General features: G+C 42.8%; 1 protein-coding gene across 3 annotated transcripts in view; it reads right to left on the reverse strand.

Moving 5' to 3' along the window:
- OXR1 (oxidation resistance 1) overlaps positions 1–16,331 on the reverse strand; it is a 454,063-nt gene extending 437,732 nt beyond the window's left edge. For 2 of the 3 annotated variants that reach the window (XM_038388483.2, XM_038388479.2), the window contains exon 1: positions 16,241–16,331. The gene's annotated coding sequence lies outside the window, so the exon portion shown is untranslated. Of the gene's footprint in view, positions 1–15,804; positions 15,903–16,240 lie in introns of those variants that run through there. The other variant, XM_038388481.2, reaches the window with a different exon arrangement.
- Between the last annotated feature and the right edge of the window lie 7,238 nt (positions 16,332–23,569).

The following is a 23,569-nucleotide window of genomic DNA, read 5'->3' on the forward strand; positions in this document are numbered from 1 at the left end:
TTCAAGTTAATCCATTCAGTACACGATTAGTATAAATAAATATTCCCTTCCCTTTGTTAACGCTAAGGCTGGAAGAAATAATCATTAAAAAAAACCCTGAATTTTACTAAACACTAAAAAGCATTAGAAATTAAAATGGCACGGATATTTTTGAGAGGCAAATGACAAAAAAAAGCTAGTGGTTTAAAATTCCCACAGCCCAGATCTCCAAAAGAAACTTAAGTAACTTAATCCTGGCATGGAAACTGAATGCTCTGTGCACTGAAATTTGTGTCGTTCTAATGTGGAAGCATTTCGGTGCACAATGTCAGGGATAAGCATCTGGAAAACTACAAGCCACTTAAACCATCTTTTAGTGCTTTATACCATCCTAGTGTTAAGCCTTTTCAATTCCAGTTGACTAGCATGATTTAGATTAATTTGCCTGGTTTAAAAAATAACTTATGACGACTACAAACATACAGCAGAGTACTTCGGTAACAGCATGCAAATAGGAGTAGGAAAAATAAAGAACAGACTACAAAAACCATGGACAGGTTTCAGAGTAGCAGCTATGTTAGTCTGTATTCGCAAAAAGAAAAGGAGGACTTGTGGCACCTTAGAGACTAACAAATTTATTTGAGCATAAGCTTTCGTGAGCTACAGCTCACTTCATCGGATGCAGTAGCTCACGAAAGCTTATGCTCAAATAAATTTGTTAGTCTCTAAGGTGCCACAAATACTCCTTTTCTTTTTGCAAAAACCGTCGAGTGGCTTTTTTTTTTTTAAAATACTCAATTGCTATACCTTAGCCCAAGTTCTTGTTTTCATTGATTAACTGGAGGATCTTAAAAAGGACAAAACGTATCAAAATTGTAACAATCTGTCCAACATATATGAAGAGATGTACATAAGAGTAAGTAACCTTTGTACAAAAAAACCCAATTGATTTCTTGCAGAAAACATTAGCCCATTCAATTCTGGCAGTTTTCTAAAACATGCTCTGCCTGGTGAATTAAGCAAGGATCATCAATTCATTCTAAAGATCATTTGAATGAGCATTCTTATCAAGGGGACAAACTGTATAAAACAAAGCTTCACAAAAATCAAGTTATAGGGGAAAGGGAAGGGAGGGGAAAATTTGAAGTTGCTTGACAAAACCTATAGTTCCAAACAGATGACGCTTCACATATTTGTAACAGTTAAAGGATAATTTAAATTAAACCAAATGAGACAAAAATATTTAAATGTTGCTATTCCTCCTGATGGATTCATTCAGAAAGACTGCAGAAGAGACTGGCCCTTTCCAAGTAACAAGTTCTAATGTCAGGAAGAGTGAATGGAGACATTACTTAGATAATTGGGTAGGAGGAGCAGGTAGCACAGAATACCTTGGCAATTAACAATGATGAGAAAGGACATTGAGAATAGATGACATTTGTATGTCATCCAGGGGATCTTCCCCATGATTCCCGAGTTGGGAGGATCCTCCCATCAAAGTTAATAGCCACATTCCCCTCAAAGCCTTGGATTGTGCTGACTTCCTTTTTGGCTGAAAAAGGCTGATTATGACTCCTTTCAGAGTCCATCAGTGCTCTTCCAAATCACTTAAGAAGTTTCAACTATAGAAAGTCAGAGCCTGTTTGCTTTCTCCCCTAGGAAATTCATTTCTACAACACTTATCACAGAATCTGAGTACCTCTACCTGCAGCATTCAAACATGCTTGCAAATCTGAACCTGCCAACAATGAATGAATGGAATTGGGTATGGTTGCATACAGATTACATTTGTCTATGTTATGAGATATTTTTATGAATTAAAGTATTTTTATAAAGAGCTTAGACAGTCCTTAGACACCCCCATGTGTATGCATTAGGCTACAGTCTTTAATTACACATTCACATACTTCCCCCCCCCCAAAGAACCCTGCCTCATTCAGGGCACAAGATAGATAGTTCTTCACAAACTACAGTGAATTTCTTTTCACCACACCCCTGTGAGGTGAGGGGATGGTACTGTCCCCATTTCACAGCCAGAAAATGGAGGCACAAAGGGAATTAAGGTCAAGTGTCCACAGGCAACCTTCGTTCTGGCATTTCCTAACTTTTGAGAGCTTCACTTTGCAACCTTAACATGTTTTTAAACATATTTGTGGGTGTAATTCCTCTATGTTTATTTTTTTTAAAAGTTAACTAAGAAGAGAAATCCTAGCACGTATGACCATCCTGACCCTTATTTGGGTCATCAGCAGGGGTGGAACACAGACCTCCCCCCGCCATCTGAGTTAAGGGATTACCTGATAGCAGCATCAGGTTGCCATGTTCTGTGTGGACTAGCGTTAGAAGAAGATGACACACACTTTGCCAGAGGGTTTCACAGATACTTGGTGACAGCAGAGGAATGGTGAGACTCAGGAATCCTGGGTTCCACTCCAGGCTCCCCACCACTCCATCCCAGTTTCCCCACTTAGCTCCCAGTTTCTGTGCCCACCAATCCCACTATCCCCTCACCACCAAGCTCCCAATCCACTCCCCCCCAGTCTAGCACTTATCCCCACTATGTTTCAGTCAGGCTGCCTCCTTCTCCATACAGCCTGGGTGCCTGTGATGGCCCTATCAGTACAAAAAGAATGTACAGCCTGTGGTTTAGGCCAGTGGTTTTCAAACTTTTTTTCTGGCAACCCAGTTGAAGAAAATTGTTGATGCCCATAACCCAACGGAGCTGGGGATGAGGGATTTGGAGTGTGAGAGGGGGCTCAGGGCTGGGGGTACAGGCTCTGCAGTGGGGCCAGGGATGAGGAGTTTGGGGTACAGGAGGGGGCTCTGGGTTGGGGGGCTCAGCGCTGGGGCAGGGGGTTGGGATGCAGGAGGAGGTCAGGGCTCTGGGGTAGAGCCAGGGATGAGCGGGTTAGGGTGAAGGAGGGGGCTCTGGGTTTGTGGGGAGGCTCAGGGCTGGGGAAGGGGATTGGGGCATGGGCTTACCTCTGGTGGCTCCTGGTCAGTGGCGCAGCCGGGGTGCAGATGCAGGCTTCCCGCCTGTCCTGCCACCGCAGATCGTGCTGCACCCCGAAAGCGACCAGCAGGTCTGGCTCGTAGGCGGAGGCGTGCAAGTGGCTCTGCGTGGTTCTTGCCCACAGGCCACCCGCCCACTCCCAGCTCCCATTGGCAAGTTACCGGCCAATGGGAGTGTGGAGCCGGTGCTCGGGCGGGGCGGGGGTCTTGTGCGGAGCCCCATGGCCCCTCTGCCTACAAGCTGGACCTGCTGCTGGCTGTTTCCAGGGCACAGTGCAGTATCAGAACAGGTAGGGATTATTAGTTTTTACTGACCGGCCTCCAGGGTCCCTGGGTGCTGAGCAAGGCGACCCAGTGCTTTGCATTCCATGATCCAGTACTGGGTCATGACCCAAACTTTGAAAGCCACTGCTTTAGGCCACCAGGGAACTCCCTTGACATAAAGGGAATCCCCCTGCAGTGCAGAGCCTCTGTAATGCTATTGAAATAGCCTCAATGTTTCCTCTCAAAACATGCCCACCCTGATTCTGAGTAACTGCTCCTTGGACTTCAGCATTCTCACCTGGGAGGTTCCATGGGGACCTAGCCTCCCTTCCAACCTATTTAACATGTGAGATTGCTAAGGGAGGAAGACAGAACAGGCTCAAATGCCAGCTACAGGTAAACATATGGAGGCAACTGTGGTCTTCCCTAGTGGGATGGCTAAGCAGAAACAAATCACAGCTAAAGGCAGTGAGGCCTCTTCAGCAGGAGAGAATATTTGTATACACAAGCCAAACAAAATAACAAGCAAAAAGGGAAAAACAAACACTAGCTTTCTGTGCTAGGAGGATCTTCAGAGCCAGAGTAAGGAGCCCTACCTTTCCCTAGATGACATTCTCATCCTTCTGTCTGTTCAGCAGCCCTCCCCTCAAGACCTGTCAAAGGGAAGGGAGCTTGAATTAATCTGTTTACTGGGAACTAGATAGTGCTTCTGCATTTTCCTACAGGGTTACTCATGAAGACCTCTTGGAAGCTACTATTAATAGATAATTTGGCAGCTGGCTCAGTTAGCAGCACATCTTGCCAGATGCACATTACACCCAGTCAAGGGCTCTAATCACTGGACATCATTCTTCTCTTGGTCCAATTAGACCAAGCATGGGGCAAGCTCAGCCTTCACTAAAAATCCCCCACCAGCATTGTTTGTTCATGTGCCTACAACATATAACAGAGGAGCATTTTAGACATTTAAAATAAACCAAAAATAAAATTTGTTTATAACATCACTTAACAGCATAGCTAGGCATTTCTTATGCAGAAATACAGCTCAGAAATGAAGGTTCTAAATAAATAATGCCTCAACAACTCGTTTTCCTTGAATACAATGGTAATTCATTTGGGGGCCTGATTCTCCTCTCACTTACACCTGTGAGAATCAGAAGTACCTTCACTGAAGTCAACAGTGTTTCATTGGTGTAAGACTGGCCTGAGTACTGAATCAGACCCAAAATGCTTACGAGAGCATTTCTTAGCTCCAAGAACACTATGCAATTTTACATGAAAACTGCCACAGAGCTTTACCATCTATGACTTATATTTTAAATGCAGATGCACGAGTAACCCTTGACATTGCAATATTAGAGTATCAGAAGATGCCACCATAGAAAACAATAATGTGAGACAGTTTATTTTGAAGTGTAGTACATTTTGAATCAGCATATATTCTCCTACTAGTAAAATGCTATTAACCAAGGTATCCACATTCTGCCTCTCTTATTCACACTGGAATAAAAAGGGGACTACTCGGTGTAAGGTGCAAATCAAGGAGGACTACTTACTTGTTGACTGAGATACTATTCACAGTGAGTAAGGGTGGCACAATCCAGCCCCTAATGATTAATCCAGATCCAGTCTCTAAAAAACCAGAGCAGTGATTAAAATGATTGGATAGAAGACATGTGTTCTTTCTTCATGTCCACTTTTGGGGCCCAAATCTGCAAAACACTTATGCCCAGGAGTAAAGTTACTTGCAACTGAAGTAATGTGAAATACACATCTGAGCAGCTTTACTCACATGTGCTTCAGGCCCTTCAACAGGTAATTTTTCAAAATAAGTTTAGAAATCAGTAGAATACAAGTCCATATAATTTGCTACTATTAAGCAACAAGAAAAAAATGAAAGTCAAGTGAGATCTGATGGAAGGCATCTACATATGGATGCACTATTAATTTCCTTTCATTCTAACGTGAAATGATCAGATAAGCAGGACTACTTCTCCAAAAACTTAGTGAGACAATTTTTTTCCAGATCTTACACTAAGACTTAGAGGGCCAGATTCTTAATTAGTGTAAAATGATACTACACTGATTTACACCAGACGAAGATCCTACCTATTGTACCCAGCTGTTTGGAGTTCAATAAACAGGTAAAGTCCTTTCAATTTTTCAAGATAAGGAGTATCAATGAGTGTTTTCAGTTATGCATTCCTATATTAATTGATTAATTTGGAAATAAACTACTGAACAAACAACTGTTTCTATACAGCCAATTGACCACGGTCGGCACTTTGCAGACTAGTAGAAAACTAAAATCTTAAATTGCAAAGTGCTTACAATTTAGATACACAACATAAAGAAGAAGGGTGTGATACAATATACAGTCAAAGTGAATGAGCAATGAAGGATTAGCGCGTGTGTGTGTGTGTGTGTGTGTGTGTGTGTGTGTGTGTGTGTGTGTGTGTGTGTGTGTGTGTGTGTGTGTGTGTGTGTGTGTGTTTTTCTTTCATTTAAGTATCTAGTTAGATTCTTATAGTGTCTCCATTGTGGCCTCTAAGCACATCATCAGTCTTGTTAAAACCTCTCAGAGGTGTGGGAATTCAGGTTTACAGGGCTTCAGGAAAAGTGTATTTTAGTGACGGACATGGAGGATGAGAGAACTGAGACATAGTGGGCTGAATCAGGGAGGAAGATTCAGGGCACAGTGCTATAAAGTGTACTACATCCCAGACAATCCCCAATATTCCCTTCCACGCAAGCATATACAGAGTAGGGACCTGTATACACTTGAATCACTACAGCTTAGACCCTAACTATGTTGATGGGAGGGATTCTCCTATCAGCAATCCACCTCCCCAAGACGCAGTAGGTAGGATGATTTAAAAATTGTCCTAGTGCTCTCTACGTATGGACTTAGTTCAGTCTAACTACGTCATTCTAGTGTGTGGATTTTTCACACCCCTGAGCAATGTAGTTGGGTCAATCTAATTTTCTAGCGTAGACCAGCCCTAAGTGTGGCTGGAAATGAGTGCTGTCTCCTCCTGCCCCCACCCAGTTACTTCAAGCAATCTGTGGCAGGGAGAGCCGTGTGTTGGTCTTCTGCCAGTGGCTTAATTTCACATTCTGAACCCACCAGTGAAAGATTCAACTCTACAGCAAAAATCTTTTTCATAATCAGTAGCATAGATGATGCAAACGATGACCTGCAAGAGTGACACTTTCTAATAGATTAAGATTAGTCCTTCAGCTATTAACTTCACTGTAGAAGAATATTGACATAAAAGTAATCCTAGAGGAAATTAAAAAAAAAAATCAAAACCACAGACCAAGATAACATTCCCAAGTTGGAAACAAAAACAGAAACAAACAAATAAAATGTATCTTCTTTTGACTTAGACAGCTATTACCACTTGTGATCCCTAAAGAAAATAAAAAGAAAAGGAGTACTTGTGGCACCTTAGAGACTAACAAATTTATTTGAGCATAAGCTTTCGTGAGCTATAGCTCAATTCATACTGCTACTCTGAAAGAAAATAAAGTTTGCTTCCTCCACCACTGGGGATTTGAAAGATGCTTTAATTTTTCTTTTCAGTAACTGCCGCAGCTTTAATATATCAATCATCTATTAATCATCTGGGAATGTGTTTAGATCAGCATCATAAATCTTGTCTTTTCTTCAAGTTAAGGCATACAACAGCTTGGGACTCAGCTATCACAAAACTAGACAACTGAATGGATTAGGTTTACATCAGCAATATCTATACACTGGGTTCTGTAATTAAACAGTGATAATTTATACACTGAGGGAAATACAATTAAGGAAGATTTCAGAGTAGCAGCCGTGTTAGTCTGTATTCGCAAAAAGAAAAGGAGTTAGAGACTAACAAATTTATTTCAGCATAAGCTTTCGTGAGCTACAGCTCACTTCATCGGATGAGTGATCACTTAAGGTGAGCTATTACCAGCGGGGGGTGGAGGGGGAGGGTACCTTTTGTAGTGATAATCAAGGTGGGCCATTTCCAGCAGTTGACAAGAATGTCTGAGGAAAAGTGGGGGGCTGGACAAACATGGGGAAATAGTTTTACTTTGTGTAATGACCCATCCACTCCTAGTCTCTATTCGAGCCTAAGTTAATTTGCAAACTAAATACAATTAATTCCAATTCAGCAGGCTCTCCTTGGAGTCTGGCAATACTTCAACAAAAAAACTTCAAACACACTTTTAGGTCTGTAATCGAGTGACCAGAGAGATTGAAGTGTCCTCCAACTGGTGTATGAATGTTATAATTTTTGACGTCTGATTTGTGTCCATTTATTCTTTTACGTAGAGACTGTCCAGCTTGACCAATGGACATGGCAGAGGGGCATTGCTGGCATATGATGGGGGGCAGCTCAGGGGTCCCTGCTGGTGGCAGCAGCCAGTCAGTTGTGGGGGTCCCTGTGCCGCTGGTAGCTGGGGAGCTGTGGGGGGCGGCCCTTCCAGCAGCCACTGAGCAGCTCCAGGATCCATCTGCTGCTGCCAGAGGCAGCTGGGAGCTGCCTGGGTGGGGGTACAGGCTGGGCTGCTCGCAGAGGTTGAGCAGCTGCAGGAGGGACCCTGCCAGCAGCGGCAGCCAGTCAGTTGCGAGGGGGTCCCGACACCTTTTTTTTTTTTTTTTTTTTTTTGCTGACCACTTCATTTAATGTGTTCTATTTTTAAAGAAAATTGTAAGTTTTCTGGAATGTCTTGATTAGCATTAGTTCAAGGTGATTTAGGGTTTAATATTTTTAAGGAATATTCTTTAACCTTAAGAGAGGTTGTTAATTCTCTGGACAGCGTGAAATATAATTTGTTACAAATTATGAAACACATTTGGCTCTAGATACAGGCAGAGCAGTTTTCTAGTACTTCTGCTTTTCAGAAGTGCATTATTTTGAATAACTACACTGGAACAAACCTACAGGCTTGATTATGCAACACTTGGCAAGTAGTACATAAGCATGTAGATTGTCAACTCAATGTTTTGTTTCCATACTGTATTATTCAAACTTCACTTGTGATGTTTCCTAGCCAAATCATGAATTTCATACTCTTTAAAGAGTTCCATCAGCTTCAATGAAAGCTTTGCCTGAGTATTTATTGATTAGAGGGCACATGACAGAGATGGGCAAACTATGACCCGGTGGCCACATCTGGTCCGCAGGACCCTCCTGCCCGGCCCCTGAGTTTGTGGCCCAGGCGGCTAGTCCCCAGCCCCTCCCCTGCTGTTCCCCCTCCCCCACAGCCTCAGCTCACTGCGCCACTGGCCCAATGCTCTGGGCAGCCGGGAAGCACAGCTGCAGAGCCGCGGCCTGACCCAGTGCTCTAGGTGGCGTTGCTGTAACGCCGCCAGCCACTGGTGCTTCACACAGCGCGATAAGGGGGCAGGGAGGGTTGGATAGAGGGCAAGGGAGTTCGGGAGTGGTCGAGGGTGGGGGGTGTGGATAGAGGGAAGGGTGTCAGAGGGCGGGGAACTGGGGGGTTGAATGGGGGTAGAGGTCCCGGGGGGGGGGCAGTCAGGAATGAGAGGACAGGTTGGGTGGGGTGGTGGCTTGGTAGTCGGGACAGTCAAGGGACAGGGGGTGATGGATGGGGCAGGAGTTCCGGGGGGCTGTCAGGGGGCAAAAAGCGGGGGGGGGGGGGTCAGTCGGATAGGTTTCGGGGGCCAGGCCATGCCTGCTGTTTGTGGAGGCAGAGCCTCCCCTAACCAGCCCTCCATACAATTTTGGAAATCCAGTGTGGCCCTCAGGCCAAAAAGTTTGCCCACTCCTGGCATAGGATATGCATCTTATACATACTTATTATTATTGTTATTATTATTCATCAGCTAAATATGCAGTACATGCTGTGAGCAATCTGTCAAAATGATTTATGAGATGACAAAATAAATACAAGAGGTTCTGCTTAGACCTTTTAAAATTTTGGCTTTTTCATTTATCTTTCAACTTTGATCAATACTAGATTTATTAGCAGACAACTACACTTAAAAAGATACTCACATCTACTTTGATTGCACCATTGAACAAGTGCCTTATGTGGCTTTTCCCTACCAACATGCTACATTTTGACCTAAAGGCTTTACTGCTGCTTGATGATGCATATCCAGATGAAACCCACCTGGGGAAAGGAACAATTATGTCCAAATATTTCAGCATTTTGCCTCTCCTGAGGACTTGAAAAAAGGATAGTAGGCATATCATGCAACCACTAACAAGGTAAAGGGAGTTCAAAGAGAAGCCACAAGAATGATTTAAAGGATTGGAAAACATGCCGTATAGTGAAAGACTCAAGAAGCTCAATCTATTTAGCTCAAAAAAAGAGTTAAAAGTGATTTGATCAATATCTGCAGGGGGAGCCGAAATGCGATAGACAGCTCTTCAATCTGGTAGACAAAGATATAATGAGCTCCAATGGCTGGAAGTTGACACTAGAAACATTTAGACTACAAAAAAAGTTGCAAATTTTAACATGAGCATCAACAATTTACAAAAAGTGTTATGGTGAACTCTCCAACCCTGGAACTTTTAAAATCAAGATTGGATGTTTTTCTAAAATATATTTTCTCTAGTTCTAAAAGGAATTAATTCAGGGAGGTCCTATGGCCTGTGTTATCCAGGTCAGACTATATTACAATGGTCCCTTCTGGCCTCAGAATCTAGGAATCTATAAATTAAATAACTAGCATGAATCAAATTATTCCTCTGAAATTATTAAATTTAGTTTTCCCCCACATCTTATTCTTCTAAATTATTTGGACTGGCAAGTTTGTTAACTACCATGCAATACACTGTTTTGTTACCCTGTCAATAAATTGTAAAGAGATATATAGAGCCCTGATTTACTTAGGCATAAAAGGCAGGAAACGCCCATACAAATGCATCAACTTGCTGTGGATCTATCTGACCATGCCGAATGACAGTTGGGCCCTATATGTATGGGGAAAAGAAGAAATCTGTTCCCCTTTCATGAGCTAGAGGCCATGGAGCTCCTCAAGGAGGAAGCAACTCGTTCTTCCACCACCATCAGCATATCATGGGGGGCATGGATCAGCAGTTCACATCGTACACCCCATCAGTACCCAGCCCCGGGACAAGCTAATGATCCAACCAGCAGACCAAATTCGAAGATGAATGCTGGTCACATGCCACCTGAGGCACCTGCACATACGCTAAGAAGCAGCAGTATACCATGCATATAGTCCTGATCCCCTCTCTTTTTTCTTTCTCTTGCTGAGTATCTGGAGGACATAGGAGCTCTGGTAACATGGATCTCAGATAACATACAGCCATTTGCCTTGTGAGGAGCAAAGTTGGTAAACTCTTCTTATGAACTCCATTATGAATGAGGAGCTTTCAACCAACTGGCCCTTGTCTATTCACCCTGGCTCACAGCAGCTCCAAGATTAGTTTCAAGGTGCACGGTCCCTTTGAGGTTCCCATAGTTGCCTGTCACTCAAATGGTAAGAATCCATCTCCAGCCCCACTCCTGCCTAGACATCAACAAGAAGCCTCCCTCCACATTAGTACTAAAGCACCAGAGTGGCCTGAAGACGAGTTCTGGGAAGCGCAAAAGCTTGTCGCTTTCAGCAACAGACATTGGTCCAATAAAATATATTACCTCCCCCACCTTCTGTCTAATATCCTGGGACTAACATGGCCACAACAATGCTGCAAACATAAAGCAACAACAGACATTTACGGCTGATCCCTTGAGAGAGGGAAGGAGTTAGGCAGTAAAAGGATCCTTTGCTCTTAGGGAGCACTGGTTCCTGTGAGAAGACATGGTGCTCCTTAGAAAGCGTGATGTCGCAGAAGCAGCTTGGCCAATGATGTTAGGATTACCAATGTTCTGCATTTGTTTATCTGGCATTTCTATTTTTACTCTGTTTTTCTTCCTTCCCCCACTTTTAGAAGCAGCAGATTAAAATTAGCTAACAATCCACATAGCAATTCTATGTTTGCCCATATTAACAAAAAAGGACAAGGAACAGGAAGGCATTCCAGGATCACTTTGCTTCTGAGGTTAACAGGGAAGTACTAAGAGATACTTACACACAGCAGGTTTCAGAGTAGCAGCCGTGTTAGTCTGTATTCGCAAAAAGAAAAGGAGTACTTGTGGCACCTTAGAGACTAACAAATTTATTAGAGCATAAGCTTTCGTGAGCTACAGCTCACTTCATCGGATGAAGTGAGCTGTAGCTCACGAAAGCTTATGCTCTAATAAATTTGTTAGTCTCTAAGGTGCCACAAGTACTCCTTTTCTTTTTACACACAGCAGGAAACTTACTAATCATACTGCTACCACCACATATAAGCATCAATAACTGCCATGGTTTCTAGCCTCTGCACAATCAGGAAGATTTGAATATAACCCACCTTTTATTTCCTGTTTGGGACAGCAAGCAGCTGACGTTCACAGGATTCTGTATCCTCTCCTTATTTATGTCAACCCTTGAATAGGGTTGGTAGATGCAGAAGAAAAATATATTTTTAAAAGTACTGAAGGAGCATATGCTCAGCTGCCATGAATTGTCATTGTTCCACTGAAGTCAGTGTAACAACAACAATTTACTCGGACTGAAGATGTTCCCCAAGAACTCAAACAGGTGTGTCTGCTTCTTTTTCTTTCATCTGCTGTCTAATTGCAATAGCTCTCAGTCCCACGAAAAGCACCTCCATGACACAGACCTTGCTGTGTTGCCACACAAAAGGAAGCCCTTAATTGAGGTATCAGTGGACCCTATTAAACACAAAAGTTCAAGTTTCTTCTTTTAACAGCCCAATAAGTTCAAAAGCACCTAGTGCCCTCCTCAGTTAACTCAGCTCATCACTAAGCTATATTTGGCTGCAATGGCTGTTGATTTTGACTGCAAACTGCTATCTCTGGTATTTATTTCAACGTCATTAATTTAATATTTTTGCTACAATAGACTGAAGAGAACAGCAGGCTCATTGAAGGACCAGCAAGAAAGGAATCACATAAGGTAATTTAACAATAAAAGCTAAGAAACTTTCTTGAGACTTAATAGCTGACTGGAAATGTTAATAACCTTACAATTTTGCTTCTGTTAACCTCAGGGAAACATTAATTCCCAAGGAAATGTCTTGGAGCATTATTAATAATACAACCTTTAAAAATGAATTGAACTACAATAATTATTTTAACATCTCTTTACATAGCACTATTATTCTCCAAAGTGCTGGAGATGTGAATTGTGATAGAAGTGTGATATGAACCCCTGGAACAGGAGTTGTGTACTTGTTAAAATAAAGAGTTTTAAAAAATTCAGATATTGCCTTAAACTAAGCAAAAAATGAAGCAATAAGAGCTTTCAAGGAAAAGAAATGCATGGAGTCAGAAAATTTACATCTTTTACTGCCTCAGAGGAAAAAAAAAAACCAACTATGTGCTGCTAAACTACACATTTATGGGCAATTAATGCCCAACACTCCAACCACTTAAATATTTCTGTTAATTGGGCTGAGTTCTGGACATCAAAGGGAGTTTCATCTGAGTAGGGATTCGGCTCACTATATGAATTATAATTTTTTAAAAAGAGTATATATATATATATATATATATATATATATATATATATATATATATATATACACACACACACACACACACACACACACATTCTTAATCACGACTTCTGTTTTAAGTTTAAGTACCTTGGGCCTGATCCACAGTCCACTGAAGTCTTTCCATTAAATTGCCTGATCTTTGGGTCAGGTGCCTTATGAATAAAATACATTCATTAGTGTTTGAGAGGTATTTAGGTACTACAATGGTGAGTGCAACAGAAGTGCCTCCAATTAAATAAACGTAGCCTTGACTGTTAGATGTATAAACTGAGGCATTTTTAATGTTCTGGTAATTCCCTGGATTTAAATAAGATTTATGATCCCAGCTCAAAGATAATCAAATGCAGGGTCCAAATCAAGGTTGGCATGTTCAAAAATTTTTCTCCATAGTTTTCACTAAATTGTCATCATAGGTAACCCAATCTGTTCTTCCCTTCTCTTCCAGTCTTATGGAACAGGCAGCAAAGGGAAACGTACAAGAATTCAACTTTCACATTAGTACCTCCTCATAAAAAAAGGAGCATACCAGTGCAGCATGGAACAGCAGTTTATTCACATACACTCTTACTGGTTTGCAGAAGGCCACAGATTAGGATTCTTTTGCCTTCCCCTCCCCCCCCCCCGCCCCTTTTCATGGGTGAAGGAGGGATAAACACACTACAGTCCTCATTTCCTACCTGCAACCCATACCACACCCAGAACACCACTAATTAACGCAGTCAAGAGTACACAGCACAAAGGTAGCAACATTTGGGGACTGGAGAACTTTAAAATCCCTTTAACTTTTACTGGCTTCTAGCTAAATGAATTAGGCCTAACTTGCAAACATTTAGACATGTGCACACATTTATTTTCATAAGTCCCACTACAATTCATGCAATGTGCACAGTCATCCGTGTGTTTCCAGAATCGAACGATTAAATTAATAGGTCCCCATCATGCTATCAAATGGAAAAATACCAGAAACTATCACAAATAAATTGCCATTACAAGGCTTCACAAGTCAGGAGCCTAACAAAAACAATTTCCCTGCAATTCCACAGAAGTATCGCAAAGTATTATTTTTTTCCATTATTAAATCACTTCAGTAAAATGGATATCTGATTTACAATCTGCAAATAATCTCCTCCCCATATGAAAGGAGAAGTAGGTACTGAAATCCTTCTCATTTTAGTCATTAAACTTAAGTCCTATATATGAAAGATGAACTAAACTGACTACCTTATAGATTAATAAGGCTAGTTTCATCCAAAATTTTCTGATATACATGAATAACAAACATCACTTCATGATTTTATATTCATATTTTAAATCGACCTCATCATGCTTATTAGGTTAAATATCATCATCTATTCTATGAAATAAACATGTATTTTAGTTTAGCACTTAGCAAGATATTCTCCACTGACAGACATTTAATGAAGAAAGTACTTATCAGTACTAAACTATATGAACACACTTCATTGTTTATTAATATGAAATAAATATAAAGAATGTAATGTAATGTTTTCATGCAGAAAGTAAATTTTAATCCAATAATATTTTATTTCCCATTTTAGTTTGTAGCAATTTTGTTTTATCAGAAACTCCTGTAAAATCTTAATAACTATGCTTTTGCGGCATAACATTTTTATAATGTAATTTGAATTTTTAATTACAAAAGCAACTTAGTTTTTGCATTTGCTTCTCAGTCTTAATTTTTGACTATTTTGGTTGCAGTTTATTTCTGTTGAAGCTTATGTGCATTAATATAGTTAAACTCCCCACTTAATAATGGTGACTACAGAACAATAGCACTACTGGTGTAATCATCTCACCAGATATGCATATTTCAGGAGGCTGCTCTACTGAGAATAAATGAGTACAGTGCAAAAGTGCATCTCCACTGGAACATGCCAGCAGAGAAAGAGATGCAGAGTCTCTGATCAGATCAGTAAGCAGCCTCTCATTACGAAATCTGAAAAGACCAGGGGACCTCTTAAGATAAGCAAACAAATGAGGATGCAAAAGTCTTGCTGACAGCTAGGGCATGCCAATTTCCTCAAAAGGAACTTTCCTCTATAAGAGATCATCGGGTGGAAATTAAGTTGTGGAAACTGCAGGGAGAGACAGACTGCCTGTTCTCCTACAAAAAGAAAAGGAGTACTTGTGGCACCTTAGAGACTAACAAATTTATTTGATGCATCCGATGAAGTGAGCTGTAGCTCACGAAAGCTTATGCTCAAATAAATTTGTTAGTCTCTAAGGTGCTACAAGTACTCCTTTTCTTTTTGCGAATACAGACTAACGCGGCTGCTACTCTGAAACCTGTTCTCCTACAGACAACAATCCCAAGGATTTCCCAAGAGGAGAGAGAAGGAAATCCATGACATGATGAAGAAAATCCGTGACACGATGATAGAGAATCACATGCAGCTTCTGCTATATCATCGTGTCACGGATTTTCTTCATCATGTCATGGATTTCCTTCTCTCTCCTCTTGGGAAATCCTTGGGATTGTTGTCTGTAGGAGAACAGGTTTCAGAGTAGCAGCCGCGTTAGTCTGTATTCGCAAAAAGAAAAGGAGTACTTGTGGCACCTTAGAGACTAACAAATTTATTTGAGCATAAGCTTTCGTGAGATGATATAGCAGAAGCTGCATGTGATTCTCTATCATCTCACGAAAGCTTATGCTCACATAAATTTGTTAGTCTCTAAGGCGCCACAAGTCCTCCTTTTCATCTCCCCAGGGCTTCCTAAACATAATAGATGCTACTCCCCAGGCTCAGATTCGGAGCCAATGTAGCAACCGAACACCCAACTTTAAAGTTACACCTACTGCAGTTCCAAGCCACACGCTCACAAAAGGTCACCTTCCAGCTGGAGTCACTCACCCCCCCACACACCCCTCCCGCAAGGAAGACGGGCGGGCAGCCACCCCCCCCCCCCGCACCCTCGGAGCTGCACCTACCCCCCGCAGCACTGTAGCGGGATGCGCGGCGGGCTGGGCTGGGCTGCGTGTGTCGGCACTGCGGCGTCTCGGAAGCTGCGGTCAATCTCCGTCAGCTCTAATGCAAAGTAACCAAACCCCCCCTCCAACGCTGCGGCTTAGAGAGGCTTATTAATGCTGCCAAGCGCAAAGGAGGGACAATGCCCCGAGCACCAGTCCGGCCAACTGCGGGGAGCACCCCCACTCCCCCCCAGCCCTGCCTGGCGCCAGGCACCCCCCCTCCTTGCCTCTGTCCGGCACCCCCGGGGCGGGCAGACAGACCCGCTCAGCACCAGCGGCACGCCAAGGGCACCGGGAGCTGAGCGCCCCGCTCCAGGCTGGCTCGGGCACGGGCTGCCCTGCCCGTAGCTCGGGGCCCGGAGGGGGGACAGGCTCCCGCGCCCCCACCCAAACTTACTTGGCGGCTGGGGGCCGGGTCCCGCGCTGCGTGGGGCGCGCGCGCGCGCTGGCGGGCCTGAGCTGCCGGAGCCTGGCCGGACATGCTCAGTTCTCCGGCCCCCCTCGGCGAGCCCTACCATTGAGACGGGGGGGGGGAGACGGGAGTCATCTGGACGCTACCAATGAGAGGGAGCTAAAAATAGACCCGGGGGGAGGGGGGTAAAGAGCAGCAGCCGGCGGGAGCTGAACCCGGCGGCGGGAGGGGTGTCGCTCCCCGCTCGCGCTGCGGCCGGGGCTTGGCCTCGCTGCTGCTGCCGCCGCCGCCGCCGCCCCGACTGAACTGCGGGTGCGGAGCCGGCGGCCCTGAGTGAACACGGCGAGCGAAGGACGGGCCCGCCCCGGGCGGTTCTGCGGGTGCGGGGCCGGGGGGGGGGCGGTTCTCACCCTCACCCTCACCCTCACCGGTGCCTTTGCAAAGCCGCCGGCCGCGGCGGAGCGTCGCTCTGGGGCCGTTCCTCAGCCCCGGGACCCGCGGGACGGGGCCGCCCCCGGCTGTGACGGATGCGGGGGGAGGGGTCAGTGCCCGGCGTCTGCCTTGGGGGAGCCAGGGCGAAGTTAAATTTCGCACGATCAAGCCCCCGACTCCAAGCGGGGCAGCCGCTAACTCTCTCGGCTTTACTTCAGAGCAGCTTGGCCCGGCCCTGGGCCCCCAGGCGGGACCCGCCGCAGCAGGGCCCGCAGCCCCTGGCGGGGAGGGGAGGCCGACGGGCGAAGTCCCTTCTTCTTCCTCACCAGCCACCTCGCGTTGGCTTCGGTAGGGACCAGGGTTTGGGAGACAGCCACTCCCCGGAGCATCCCACCACTACATCCACAGGCAACCCCAGCAGCAGTCTTCCTTCATTTCAGCCTATCCCCCCTCCCTGCTGTGACTCCCCCAAAGTGGGACGGGGAGCCTCCAGGGAAGGCCATTTGCAGGGCATTTCTTAGCCCCAGGGCTCCCCTTGGCTCACATTATGCCATCACATCGGAAGGTAATAGATTTGTTAGTCTCTAAGGCGCCACAAGTCCTCCTTTTCTTTTTGCGAATACAGGCTAACAGACTGCTACTCAGAGATCAGATGCCCTCTCTCTCGCAGCACCCCCCCTCCTCCCCACACACACACACACACATCTCCAGTACCTAGTCAAATGGCTTTAGGGAACTATTTAAAAAAAATTCAAAGCAACCTGAATGTGAATATATAAGGTTGGGATGCGCTTCAAGAGTGAGTGGTGATGTCCTCCTACCTGTGATGGGATGATAAATTGTATCATGCTGTTCAGCCACTAGGCTGTGCTAGGTTTCAGAGTAGCAGCCGTGTTAGTCTGTATTTGCAAAAAAGAAAAGGAGTACTTGTGGCACCTTAGAAACTAACAAATTTATTTGAGCATAAGCTTTCGTGAGCTACAGCTCACTTCATCGGATGCATTGCTGTGCTGTGTGTAAAATACCTGATTTAAAGGAACCTCAGCCATACCTGGCAGAGCACTAAAGGCTCTTATGATGAGCACATCTGGTATGTATAAGCAAATTCTGTAGCCAGGCCATATCTGGAATAGGGACATAACATGGTGGTAGGAATAAACTAAGAACAGACACAAAAGGCACAAAGAAACAAAAGTTGCGGGATCTCATCAACTTGTCACTCCTCAATGCTCGGAGAATGTTACCCTTGACAAACCTTCATCATGGATTGACTAGAAGCAGTATTTTGCAAGGTTTTGAATTGCCAGCAAACTCCACAAAGAAACTAGAGATGTACAGGTATCAGCTTTAATTTATGCTATGAGAAAGCAATCAGAGCATATATTTAAACCCTTTGACTTTACTGAGAACAATCACAAATGTGACTATGAAAGGGTTTTAGCTATTCTGGATGCATACTTTATACCACAGAAAAATGTCGTTTATGAAAGAGTATGTTTTCATCAGAAAATTCAAGAATCAGAGGAAAATGTTGAATGTTTATAAGAGCTTGGCATGCATTGGCTGAAAACTGATTTAGGAACTGAAAATAGGAAAATATCAGAGATGGGGTTAACAGCTAAAACCTTTCACAGGAGCTACATTTGAAGAGAAGTTTAACTGTAGCCACAACTATTCAAATAGCAAAGCAGTCTGAGCTGGCGAGACAGCAAAAACCAAAAGCGAGTTGCCAAACTTGAAAAATAAGCCATTAGTTTAGAAGCTATAAACAGATGCAGCCTAAGTGCTAAAAGTCATTACCATAAGACCCCTGAGGCAAGTAGTGAGAAATCCCTGACTAAGAGGGATCAAACTTTAGTAAACAGGCACAAGGTGTGGAAAAAGTTTCCAGACACGGTTACGCCTCTGCTCTCAGCCCCATGCGCTGCTCCCAGCTGCGGCCCCTAGGCCAGCTGTGACTCCGTTCCAGGTCTGAGGTGGCACGGACATATTCTATCACTGGTAAGGAGGGGCGTGAGAGGAAAAGTTTGGGGACCACTGCCATAGTGGGTACAGGGACATGACACTGCCTTCCTAAAAGAACAGTAAGAATAAACAGGATATCAACATCATATTATTTTAGATTTGTACCACACTACACAGTATAAATAAATTTTAGTGTCCTTGTGCACCATCAATGTTTTTACTGACTTCTGTTGTCACTGTTGCAACACATCACTTTTATAATATGGATAATATTAACTGCAAAACCTCACATACAGGAAAGAGTAAACTAAGAAGGATAACATAAGGTCATTCAATATTCTGATATGACCTCACTTAGAATAATATATAAATTATTGCTATATTATTTAAAACTCCAGTTATTTAAGCAGGCAGGGAAAAATGATGTAAACAAAAAGTTTATCTGTGATTGTAAGGAGTCACAAAATCCAGTGCAGTCTTGGACAAAAAATGTTAGTGAAGAGAAGCAGTTCTCAGTTTTACCCAGATGAGCATAAGCAGAAAAGGAAACATTAAACGGCAATGATATCAAATAAAGGAGGAGGAAGGAAGTAATTTTCATACAGAGGCTGACATACAGAAGGATGGGTCGTTAAACAAGATTATGTGGCAATCTTGCTGCAGTATTTTAAGAAACAATAAGATGACATCATGAAGATTATAGTACTAAAATGGGAATGAATCATGATGACTAATTGTCTCCTCACTCTTTGATACTTTTACTGCATTCTCATGTAGGTAATGAGATTCTCAGACGCAATATATTCTGTAAGGAACATCAGAAACTAATTGCAACCTTAGCAGTACATAAAAAACATAGGTTTCAGAGTAGCAGCCGTGTTAGTCTGTATTTGCAAAAAGAAAAGGAGTACTTGTGGCACCTTAGAGACTAACAAATTTATTAGAGCATAAGCTTTCGTGAGCTACAGCTCATGCATCCGATGAAGTGAGCTGTAGCTCACAAAAGCTTATGCTCTAATAAATTTGTTAGTCTCTAAGGTGCCACAAGTACTCCTTTTCTTTGTTATAAAAAACATAGTTGCCTATTTTGCTGAATGCCCCTAACATACTTAGAGAAAACATTTTAAAAGACTACTGGAATTCTTTAGCATGGAGCTATATCTCCTGATGATGGTGTCAGAGAGAATAAAGGGTGCTGCCTCTTGAGGGAAGAAGAAGATAGGCATGGGAGGGGCAGAGGACCAGTCTGGCTCTGGATGCAGTTGGAAGAAAAGAATTGACCTCTAGAGCAGCGGTTCTCAAACTGTGGGTCAAGACCCAACGTGGGTCACAACCCCATTTTAATGGAGTTGCCAGGGCTGGCATTAGACTTGCTGGGGCCCAGGACCGAAACCGGAACCCCACCCCCCGGGACCAAAGTCTGAGCCCAGTGGCTTCAGCCGTGGGTGATAGGGCTCAGGTTACAGGTGAGTTTTGAACCCAAGAGAGGAGAATGGCAAGACATGAAGCCCTCTGTCCTTTCTGTTTTCCATTTCTCATCTTTCACTTCTCCCTTCTCTTCTTATCCATTCCTACTTTTCCCTTCACTACTTGTTTTGCCTTCCTTCTTTTTTCAGAGGCAGACACCTGAGTGGATATTGGAGACAGCTCCTCTCTTCTCCTTCCTATTTTGCTCAACAGAAATATTAGCAATTTAGGTTGTATCTACACTAGAAACACACAAAATTCTTCCATCGACCTGTCTACACCGGGACTTAGGTTGGCTTAATTATGTCTCTCTAGGTCGACCAAACATAGTGTAGAGCAACCCTTAGACCCTATTTGAGGACTTAAGTGGGACTTTAATTAACAGAACTTGTTTCATCTTCTGAACATTGGTGATTTTTACCTTATATGCAGACTTTACCATTTATAGATCACATTAACTGCAAAAAGTTAGTACAACATTATGCTGAGATTTTTTTCTGAAAGATAAAAATACAGGAAAGTTAGAGTTAAGGTTGGGATATTTAATCTGATCATGGCAACAGTCTCCAACTATGTAAAAAGTGGTTATAAACTGAATGGTGATCAATTGTTCTACAGTGTTTTCAGTGTTGTTGTAGCTGTGTTGGTCACAGGATATAAGAGAGACAAGCTTTCAAGCCTCACAGAGCTCAGACCTGAAGAAGAGCTAGTTTCTTTCACCGACAGAAGTTGGTCCAATAAAAGGGTGTTACCACACCTAACTTGTCTTTCTAAGTGTCCTACTGCTGAGGGCAGGACAAGAAGTAATTTGATTAATTTTCAGGAAGGGACATTTAGTTTGGATATGGGAGGAGTGGAATTTTAACTGTAAGGATAGTCAAGTAATGGAATAGGTTACTGGACCATTTGAAGGTTTTTAAAAACAGATTAGACAAGCACCTTTTGGGGTGGCCTAGGCATGCTGGACGCTGCCTCAGCACAGAAGGGAGGATCTAGATGACATCGAGTCCTGTCCAGCCCTACATTTCTAGGATTAAGCATTATTTTGCCATCTAAGTGTTAATTTATTGGCCTTTATTATCTTCTCATTTACACCGGTTTATCCTAATGTATCTCCATTGACTTAACTCCACTTAGGATGATTATTGTTTGAAAACATACTTTTTATCTGATCAAATACTACTTAGCACTGGGCACCAAAATCAAAATCATACAATTAGATCCATGGATGTGGAGGCATTTGCTCAGGAGAGTCCAGATACAAGACTGAGACCTAAATAAGTGACATCCCTTAGAATACAAGAAAGGTTGTCACACTAACTATAGGGCCAGTTGTGCTCAGACTAGGGAAAAGGTACAATTTAAACACAAAACACTACATAATTAATTCTACAAGGGAATAATACAGAAAAAAATGTGGATGCTCAATGGTTCACAGCCCTGGGCCCCAGGAGAAGAATCTTCACTGTGTCAGTTATAGTCCTAGCTGAGTCTGTAAGCAACAACCTGGTATACAACAGATACATATTTTCCACAGACTCCTTTTCCCTTTAAGTTTGCCATCAGAGTATGCTATATGCTGAGTCTGCAATTGGAGTGTCTTAAAATCTTTCTGAAAACCATCACATCTAGGCTGAGACAAAGCATGAGAAAAATTAGGCTAAATAGAAACTTTGCAAAAGATACTGTATAAGTGACTGAAAAATAGGACAAGTTTAATTTGTCTAAAATGTCGATGGATCCTGATTTTTAAAAGTATACACAGTATATTTTTTAAAAACAGTTCAGAATGCTAGTGTGATCAAAATCTTAACTTTGAGGCTCATAGTGTGATGCGACAATAGTTAGAATTTAAGAGTAATAAAGCAAGAATCCTCCCTAAATTTGATAAAACACATTATAGAAAATTCCCAGTTTCACTATCACTATTAATCAGTATGGCTGACATTGGCTTTTGGGGATATGTTAAATATTGCAGCTTTCCAGCCACTGTAACTCTCTACAGACCAAATCCCATTTCCAATGTCAAGCCTGAGCACACAGGCTTGGTGCAGGGGATGGTCACAGGGGTCATGAAGACTGCTTCATGGTTTTTATTGCAGTGAATGTAGCCCCTGCTGCTGACACACTCCTCTCAGCAGGAATGGTCAGTGGATATGAGGCTGCTCATGGGCATCCATCATCCCCCTGCAAAGAGAGAACTTTTCTGGACATCCCACTATCCCCCCAACACAGCAGAGTCACAGCAATTCTGCAGCCATCAGGGCTTTCCATGCCTGTAACAGACTGACAGGGTTTGCTCCTCTATGAAGGAATGGTACAGCTGCTGTTTCTACTTGTCTCATTCCTACAAACTCATTTTGTAGGAGTCTGATCAGAACAAAGAAAACAGGGTCCTTCCTGCCACCCTGAAATGGGAGAACCACATTGACAACAATGGGAGTTTTGCTGGGCAAATTATCTGTTAAAGAAATAGACCTCTTACATGGATCCTTTCTTTTCTTGTGTACCAAAATGTAACATTAAAAAAAAAGCTGAATAATTTTCAAGTGAATGCCTTATAAAATGTAAAGAGGAGATTCAGTTTTATAACCTCCATGCCAAGCCAAGTAGATTTCAGAATGGAATTTTCCTCAGAAGAAATTCAGATGTGTTTCTAGCATTTTGATTTTTCCTGGCCATATTCCCCTCACAGTTTTACTTCACTGTAATTGGTACCCTTTTCCAGTCAGTCTGCAGTAATCTACTTTTTACTGCCCCTCTATGGGCTTTGGATTTTGATCAGAGACACTGGAATTTAAATATTAATCTCTCACCTCTTTGACTCAAAGTTCCTGGTAGGCACATTGGGCCTTGGAGGCAAATATTTTACTCTTGGATTAGAAATTTTCTATTTTCAGAAGTGTATGGGCAGGTCATTCTGTTCATACATTAGGCTCACACATTACACTGCTATGTGTATATAAGATTAATTTGCTTCATTTCCAAAGATGGTAGTAGTTGAGCAATGTATTATGAACATAGTAATATATGTCTGTGCCTGTTCACATATATAACACTTCTAAATGTTTCATGAAAGGATTCTTATTAGTTACTGTCACTTTAATAATAAACCTTTCCAACCTGCTTTAAACATTAATGAATTAAGCTACACAACCCTCCAGTGAGGTAAGAAAAGATTACTCTCTCCTTTTTTAGTTTTAATTAAATTGTTGCAGTGCCTAAAGATTTCAACAGATCTTATGTAAATCCAGATAAATTGATAAATAAAGATAAATTGACAAATACAATGAGATCTCTACTATCAGGGTAGATGTAGCATGCTGAAATAGGAAGCTCTAAGAAGTTTCTAGCTCACTGACAAAGAGAGCAACACTAGCAGCCATCTACTTTTTTTAAAAATCAGTGTGCCTGTTTGAGATCAATATTTAATCTAACACAGCCCCTTGA

This window comes from Dermochelys coriacea, chromosome 2, assembly GCF_009764565.3.
Source record: "Dermochelys coriacea isolate rDerCor1 chromosome 2, rDerCor1.pri.v4, whole genome shotgun sequence".
NCBI classification, from domain to species: Eukaryota; Metazoa; Chordata; order Testudines; family Dermochelyidae; genus Dermochelys; species Dermochelys coriacea.